Below are 9,480 nucleotides of genomic sequence, written 5' to 3' on the forward strand. Positions count from 1 at the left end.
TTAAGATACTCTCAATTATGACATACTTCCTCAAAATAATTAGGTACCACATTTATTATTATATTTCTAATAATTACCATATTTTATCAATACTAATTATTACTCCATATTATTATATACCTATATCTAAAAGGCAAAGGCCAAATAAATAGTACTATTCTTTTTTCCACTTTTCGCAAACTTAACCCCCTAACTTTTATTAAAATACAAATCGCACCCCCACTTTATACTCTTATTATATACCTATATCTCTAAAAGGCAAAGGCCAAATAAATAGTACTATTCTTTTTTCCACTTTTCGCAAACTTAACCCCCCAACTTTTATTAAAATACAAATCGCACCCCCACTTTATACTCTTATTATATACCTATATCTAAAAGGCAAAGGCCAAATGAATAGTACTATTCCTTTTCCACTTTTCGCAAACTTAACCCCCAACTTTTATTAAAATACAAATCGCACCCCACTTTACACTCTTATTAAAATACAAATCGCACCCCCACTTTATACGTATATTTTTTTCCCAAATTTCACAAACTTAACCCCCTAACTTTTATTAAAATACAAATCGAACCCCCACTTTACTAATTTTTTTTTTTTACTAATACTCAATTTTCACAAACTTAACCCCCTAACTTTTATTAAAATAGAAATCGAACTCCCACTTTATACGTATATTTTTTTTAAATTTCACAAACTTAACCCCCTAACTTTTATTAAAATACAAATCGAACCCCCACTTTACTAACTTTTTTTTTTAAATAAAACCCGAACGCTAAAAGAGGCAACTTTCACAAAAGGAACAACCCTTCAATGTTAGATGTCGAAAAAAATTCTTTTTTACAAAATAGATCAAGACTTTTTTTTTAACTCGCATTCAAAACGGAACCCCCGACGCGAAGCGAGGGCTCCACATCTAGTTATTATTATTATCCCTATATACTAATTGTGAAAGTCACTACTGCTATTGGGGGAATCATGTAGATCGTCGTGACATGTCTTTTTGTGATATTTTCCCCTTTTTTAAAAACAAATTATCCCTATATACTAATTGAGAAAGTCAGTATTGATATTGGGGGAATCACTGTAGCGCTCGTCCGACATGTATTTTTGCGATATTTTTCCCTTTTTTTAAAAACAAATAACCAATCAGGTGACTTTAAGTGGATATATATCATGCAAAGTTACAGTAGTACCCTCCATCCACTAACTCTACCCACCCTTAATGTGTTTATCCTCTTCTTATTTTTCTGTCCGCTATTTTACCAATTAGGGTCTGGTGATTGTGCGATGTCCATCGTCCAGTGAGGCGATTGTCTCATTTAGGCAACTATAATCCTCTATCATATCAATTTACATATTGTTGTTAATTTCCTTTTTGCTGCTTGTAAAAATTTGAGGTTTATCATTTTTTTTCTTTTGCGATATGAGTTGCTTAGTTGTGGCGAAATTGGTGTAACGAAGTCGAAATCGGTATCTCAATTAGGTATTATTGCTGGTATCCTTCTCTATTTTGTTAACAAACCTATATATATATATATATATATATATATATATATATATATATATATATATACTTCTCTATTGCTGATACGAGGGAAGTAACCAATCGGGGGAAGCGGGGAAGCAAAAACTTTTTTAGAAGAGACACTTCGTGATGAATGTTATTCTTTAGGCGGGAAAACGATCGACAAAAATAACATTCAAGATAATATTGTTCGTGGAGAATATGAACGTTTTTTTTCCATGTTTTGTGAAGTAAAATTTAGCCCGATTTAGGGTTTAGGGTTTAGGGTTTGGTGTTTTGGGTTTATGAACCAAACCCTAAACCCTAAACCCTAAACTCTAAACCTTCGTGTTAAAACTCAATCTAAATCCTAAATCTAAACCCTAAACCCTAAATTTCTAAACCCTAATATCTAAACCCTATAAACCCTAATATCTAAACCCCAATAGCTAAAACCTCAAAATACGCTCGAAAAACACGATAATTGTTATATATTACTTCTTCGAGCGTTTTCCCGCCAAAATAAAAACATTTACGATCCCTTTTGGGTTTCAATCTCCTAACTGTTGTTATTACGGCTTCCCCTTTTTCCATTGCGTTTGCAGCTTGCTGATTAAAAGAAGAAATTGTTGGAGGTTTTATTAAATTCTTTCGTGTAGGGTAAAATAATCGATAGCCGGATAAATCACTGAATCGTGGTATCACTTTCCGAAAGTAATTATTCGACCCTTATAGCCTGGGTTACACGAATATCACTTTGGGATAAGACAGAGATTAAATTCTTGTTTTGGCAGAAACAAGAATTCCTTTTGCAGAAGAATATTTTGGTGTTCGTAACTTGTGTATTTTTCTCATGCATATTGGTTAATATATTTATATACACCCTTAATCATGAAAGAGTCTTTTATTAAAATCAATTGGCCGATTGATTAATAAAAGTATCTTCTATAATATTCAAAAGTGGTTACAGGAAGAATATTTCTATAAACAAATATTATCACTTCCATCATTAAAGTAAAAGTTGTTACTTTTACAATAAACAAATATTATATTTTACAACTATCAAAGCATGAGTGATCACTTTATAATAAACAAGTATTATTCCTTCAACCACTAAAGCAAAAGTGGGTGCAAGAATAATTCTTCCGTAATCACTCAAAATTGTGTTAAGTGTTTTCTTACTGCTGTCTCTTAAGAACCAGCACTGCAAAAGGACCAGCAGCGCAAAAATCAGCAAACAGGACCAGCAGCGCAAAAGTCAGCATACAGGACCAGCAGCGCAGAGGAACCAGCAAACAGGACCAGCTGCGCAGAACAACCAGCACAGGGACCAGCTGCGCAGAACAACTAGCACAGGGACCAGCTGCGCAAAACAACCAGCACAGGGACCAGCTGCGCAAAACAACCAGCACAGGGACCAGCTGCGCAAAACAACCAGCACAAGGACCAGCAATGCAGAACAACCAGTACAAGGACCAGCAATGCAGAACAACCAGCATAAAACACTTAGCCAAATTTCAGCTTACTAAGAAAACTTAGTACTGAAAACACTTAGTCAAATTTTAGGTAGACCAAGTCATGATAGTAAATAATGGAAAACCACTTTTGGGTTCGGGTAATCTATCACTTAATGGGTGTACACTCCGTACCTCCAAACCCATTTACAAGTGTAGATTAAAACCCAAAATTATACTAAATTTACAACAGAAATGAAGTTTAGGGTTTTTTAGTTGCCTCTTATTTATCTGATTTGTGCAGCAGTGCAGGTTGACTGGTTGGATTTGGTTGCGATTTTTGGCCCATCATTGTTGTAGCAGACGTCTAATGTTAGTAAGTTCCATCTTTCCTTTTTTATTTTGGTTATTGAAAACTTACTGGCTCATAAATCTTTCATTAACGACAGAATGACATCCTGCTATTCATGGACAGCGTTGTCTGTTTATTATCGTGAAACTTATAAGTAGCAGTAATGAATAAATGATTCAAGCATGTTTTTTTTCCAAGGTTCATGTATTGGCAAGGCAACATTTATGTTGCAGCTATACTTGTTCATTTATGATCCAACCTTTGGTTATTTTTCGCAAACTTTACTGTTGTTGAATTATCTAAATATACTAATTGAGAAAGTTAGTACTTGTATTGGGGAATTACTGTAGTGATGGTCCTGGCATGTCTTTTGCAAACTTTTTACAAGTTATCGTTATTTATATGAATGAGGTCATCCTCATGATATTCTGACAAGGACCTTTGCAATGAAATATAAATGTTTGACGTATTGGCAGGGCAACGTTTAAGTTGCAACCATGCTCAATCATGTTTTCTTGCTTATGGTTGATGGTTGATGTAATTGCAAGGCAACATTTAAGTTGCAGCTAAATTCAATTATTTGCAAAGAAACCTTTAGTTGCTTTTGGGATGCTTTACTGCTGTCTTTGGACATTACAAACGCTGCACGAGAATTTTCAGCCATTCTCACACAAGATGGCAACTGCGTCGCTGATTGATTGAAAGTATACACTTTTTCAGAATCTGCAACGCGGTGTTTTCACTTGATGACTACGTTAACGCTACTTGCAGTTCCCAGGTTATACAAAAGGAAGGCTGTGATGATAAGCACATGGGAACTCGGCCCCGAGCGATGAGAAAGAATGCGTCCGCATCTTGGCGGAGCAACCTACAGGTTGCAGCCATGGCGGTTCGTGTTCTCTTGCTCGGCTTTTTACATATCTGAGCTTGACTTCTCTTTTTATAAGTTGTGAAACTTTTGATTAAATAAATCACCAACTCTTTAATCGGGGATAATATTGTCCGTTATTTACTTTGTACATTTTGTTTGCTTTTGTTATTATTATTGATTAACCTTTCCAGCAGTGATAAAGGTAGAACTATGATCGCAACTAAAAAGAAAATGGTATGATTATTGATTTCTAGTTGGGTATGTTATGTGGAACTGTATAACTATTGGTGTTCGGTATGTACAAGTATATTAACTGATTTCTTTAGCCGTGTAGAAAAAGGTAATGAATCGTTTGTTTCAGAAGAGACCAAAACAGAGTTTTATCGAGCATTTGTCATCAACTACTGGTACGCCTTTCGTATTTGCTCCGATTTGTATACCTTTATTTATACTAACAGTTAACTGAGTTACCCAACGAGGAAGGCATCAGTGGTTGATTATTAGTTATTGTTAATTGATTATAAGTTAACGAGTCATATGTAGAAATGCTTAGCTGAATAATAGTCATAATCGTAATTATGTATTAAGTTGATAATTTCATTTTAGTAATTGCAATGGTTGTCGAATTGATGAAAAATAGTATACTCAAATACATATATATGTACATCATTAATGTACACGTGTAGGTAAAGTTAGATTCAAGTTTCAAATATGAATCTATACTATTAAAAAACAAAAAATAGTAGCTTTTAGCTTTAGACTTATGATGATACATAATGTGATTATATTTATGATAAAAGAATATATTGTTACTCTAATTTTAATTGTGGAGTTAGTGCAGATATGGGAGAACTGTGGAGGAATAAGATTACAAGAATTTAGTAATGGTGCAGCACTAAATAAATAAAAAGAAGAATTTAAGGTTCCTTTATTACTGTTATTTTTGAGTTTTATCTAAAATGCATATGCTTTTGGATATAAAAGTCTAAATGATTGATTTCAGGCAGTGGTGACCGAAGTCCTATGTGGAGGAAAGTTTTATGTTCGATCAGAAAGTTGCATTCATCCAGCAACAACTTGCTTCATTAAACATCAAAGAAGCACCCGTGACTGGTGAGTTTCATTTACTTTAAGTGACCCGTTTAATGATAAATGGACAAAGTTTGTTACATGTGAGTGGTGACTGGTGCATTTAACCCAAAGAAGTGTGATATTGTTCTAGCTCAGTTTAGTCAAGATAACTCTTGGAAGTTCGTCTACTTTCAGTAACCCGTTTAATAATAAATCAGAAAAGTTTGTTATCCCTAAACTCGGTGAATTTTTTTTGTATTATGATTTTAATTATTGTTTCACGATGAAAGGTTGTAAATGGTATACATGGTGTTGTTCAATCGACAAAAGACCAATTCATCGAATATGGAATAAAAAAACTGTCACATAGAGCCAGTTAAGCAAAGTGATGGCCTTGCTCTTTGAGTGATTTCAAAGAATGTCCCTGTTGTTCTATCAACTGTTTCTACTACAAAGGTATGATGAACATTCAAGTTCACATTTTTCTTATCAATAGGTCCATTCGTGTGATTGTGCCATGAAACCTTAATTTTGATGCACATATGAAGGATACGTTTGTTATATGTGAATACTTACAACGTTTATAGAAATTTATATCAATAGAAATTTATATTCGTTCAAGGTGTTAAGTTTTCTTATATAAACGAACTCATTAATTTCCTTTGATTAAATGGTCACAACCCATGGAGCAAATGAACAAAAGCCTGATCGGATAGTTTATAATCATTGTTTAGAGCACACAAATAAACAAAAACCTAATCTATTTTGTTTCTCATCTTCAAACCGTATTTTTCAACCTCCTTTTCAAACCCCATTTTCAACAACCTCATATCCATCCACTTTTATATACAAACAACAAATATAAACAATACAGAGTAATACAAAATACGTAAAAACAATCATAAAATACACTCAACTCTCATCCGCAAATATGTCAAAACACCACATGATGCAGGGCGGTGCTTGATAGGGCGGCGGGGCGCCTTTACTCTCATTCGAGCCCTCCTCGAAGCCCTCCTGGGCGAGTAGCTGTATGACCAGAACGAGCATACTGTTGAGAATGGCCTTATAAACATTCATAGCATATAATTAGATTAAGAATGGGAAAAAATAACGATCAAATCGTATATAGTTGAAATTTTTCTAATTCGAATCCCGTATCTTTCAATTTGAAACCTGCAAATCTTAAACAATAATATGGTGGAATCGGGATTACGTTTAACACTATTCCCTCCCTTATGCAAAATTCCTGTCTGTTCTCAGAGTACACCAGTTCGAAGCAGCATACTGCCTCACTTGATGTTGCCCTAAAGATAAGTGGAACAGTTTAAATTTGTTGTGACTGAGTGGAAAACGAATTTTTTTTACGTGTGTGTACTGCTAAACAACTTGTGGTATATTTCTCCAAGTACTAAAGGCTCCTATTATACTATACGAATGAATCCATCTAACCCTTAACGATTGCTTATTTGATAGGATACGACACAGATGCGAAGCCATTTACGCGAAATTCCATCCTTTTAATGCATATGCCCCGTTCATCTTTCGGACGACAAACATCATCCCACTTCACCTATGCTTTGCTTATTTTCATCTCTCCTTGACACCAAAGGAAACCCCACATCATCTTCTCGATATCTTTTATAACAATATCCTGAAGAAATACACCGATTACTAGTACACCTCCATAGACCCGAGAACATAAGAGATTAACTACATTCTGCCAGCGAACGGCATAAACTTATTCTTCCAATCCTGAATACGATTCTTCACCATCTCAACTAGCGGCTTACAATCACGGCTTAACAAACGAGTAGAGATAAGTGCTACACCTAGATATCGAACCGGTTCGCTTCTTCAAAAGGCATAAGTGCTAAAATCTGCGATTTAATACTATAAAAGACTTTTACAAAAAACCCCGTACTTTTCGGAATGCTTAAAGTAAGGCCAGAACACTTCTTGAATTCATCCAAAGCATCTAAAATAACCTTAACTGATGATATATCCGCATGCAAAAAAATATATTAATCATCAGCAAAACACAAGTTAATAAGCTTTAAGTTTTCGCACCTAGGGTGAAACCTGAAATCATCAACATGTTGCGCATTCCTCTGGAGCATGAAGGAAAGAACTTCCATGACAAGAGTGAATAGATGGGGACATCAGATCACCCTGCCTAAGCCCTTGTTGCCCTTTAAAATAACCATAAATGTTTCCATTAATAGCAATAGAGAAGGAGGTAGATTCTACGCACTTTCTAATTCATTTTACCATACTTTATGGAATCCAAAGTTAGTTAAAATCTCACGCAGGAAACCTCAATCAACTGTATCATTGGCCTTCTGGATATCAACTTTAAACGCGCATCTAGAAACACCTCAATCTAAGCGATAATTACGCATCAATTCATGGGTTACGAGGATATTATCAGCGATCCTCCTACCGGGAATGAAAGCAGATTGGTTCTGGTTTACAATGTCCTCCAAACTAGAAGTGATACGATTCTTAAAAATTTTGCTTATACATTTGTACAAGACATTGCAGCATGAAATAGGACGATAGTCGTTCACTTTCGAAGGACTTTGAACTTTCGGCAAAAGTGCAATGATAGTATGGTTTAGCTCATTTAACATTTGGACATTCACGAAAAATTGCTTGATCGCCGTACATACATCGTTCCTCACAATTGAAGGTTTTTCGTATGCCCGAGAGACATATTAATTTAATGTGGCTAATATGTTATGATCCAAGTCGGGTCATACCCAATAACAAGCTTGCCGACACCCTAAACGTATTCAAGCTTAACGATTAAATCATTAAGTAAATACGCGACACTTGGATTTTAGAAAATCGGTTTTCTAAAATGTTATCACTTGAGATAAATTATTTGGATAATTTATATATAATTGTTTATAAGTTTTAAATGATTATATTGTGTTATATTTTATAAAAGGTTTATAAAATATGAAAGTAACATAAAAAATATACATGTTTTATATATATATATATATATATATATATATATATATATATATATATATATATATATATATATATATATATATATATATATATATATATATATATATATATATATATATATATATATATATATCAAGTTTATATATATGTAAATACATTGTTATATATAATATATAGTGGCAGATTTTGGGTCTCCAAGACTCATATGCATGCCTTGTTATTGTTACTTTTAAGAACACAAAAGTCCATATAAGCATGGGGGAACTCTTGGACCAAAGCAAGACTTATTCTCTCAAGTGTAACTAGTATTTTCCAAGCTTAAAAAAAACTGATTTCAGCTCCTACTGCTGTCCACAAAACCGTGGGGTTTTGTACATCAAAGGAGGTTCCAAGTTTTTTTTTTCAAGCTCACATTAAGTGTCTAATTAAATCCTAACTAAAGTACTAGGTGTTGGAGGTTGGCTTGGGGTATTATCTCTTGAAGTTTCATAGTTTTGGAGCTTGCTTTCATCATCATCTTTTCAAACTTGCTGATGTCCAAATTCAGCTCTTAACTCATCATATAGGAGGTATAATCTTACTTCCTTGCTATTTTATGTAAGCATACATTCATGGCTTGATGACTATATGGAATTCATTATAAATGGTTAATCATATAAACTTGTTTTATTGATAATCTTGCTTCCGCTTTCTTAACAATTACAAGTTGGTTTTGTAACTATGTTATACTTATTGACATGTTTTATGAACTCATTGAATTCCATCAATGGTATCTATAGTCGAAGTCTATGGATTATGCTTCTTTTATGGTCTTTAAACCCACTATATTTGCATTCCATGCACATGCATGAATATGGAATGTAAAAATGTTCGGGTTTGGGTGGGTTTGTAAGGTTGGCCGAATTCTTGGAGGTTCCAAGAGGGTTTGGAACTTGCAAATTGGTCATGTTTGTTCATATGTTGTAGTTCACAATCAATGCCTTGACCTTATGTTTGAATGCATGTGTGTTTGAATGATATGTATTATTCATTTGGTATGTAATAATTAATTTATTCATTTGGTTGTAATATTCATTCATTTGGTTATGTAATTTATTTTATATTTGGCATGTAAAATAGATTAGGTTGTATTTTCATTTTCTAGACAAAATGTATTAGGATATATTTTGTAACAAGATGAAGATGCATGAAGATCACAAGGAAGAACACAAGATGCATGTGGATGCAAGGTTAAGTGGGAGG

At 33.9% G+C, this 9,480-nt stretch overlaps 1 long non-coding RNA gene across 3 annotated transcripts; it reads left to right on the forward strand.

Moving 5' to 3' along the window:
* The first annotated feature begins 1,701 nt into the window (after positions 1–1,701).
* On the forward strand, positions 1,702–5,848 carry LOC139898662 (uncharacterized). 3 transcript variants are annotated; one of them, XR_011777097.1, is made up of 4 exons: positions 1,702–3,334; positions 3,412–4,592; positions 5,027–5,107; positions 5,189–5,848. It is a non-coding gene; the product is annotated as an uncharacterized lncRNA (long non-coding RNA). The 3 variants fall into 3 exon arrangements; XR_011777098.1 differs by having other exon boundaries at positions 1,709–4,592; positions 5,189–5,298; positions 5,547–5,848; XR_011777096.1 differs by having other exon boundaries at positions 1,711–4,592.
* The last annotated feature ends 3,632 nt before the right edge of the window (positions 5,849–9,480 follow it).

This window comes from Rutidosis leptorrhynchoides, chromosome 3, assembly GCF_046630445.1.
Source record: "Rutidosis leptorrhynchoides isolate AG116_Rl617_1_P2 chromosome 3, CSIRO_AGI_Rlap_v1, whole genome shotgun sequence".
In the NCBI taxonomy this organism is placed as follows: Eukaryota; Viridiplantae; Streptophyta; class Magnoliopsida; order Asterales; family Asteraceae; genus Rutidosis; species Rutidosis leptorrhynchoides.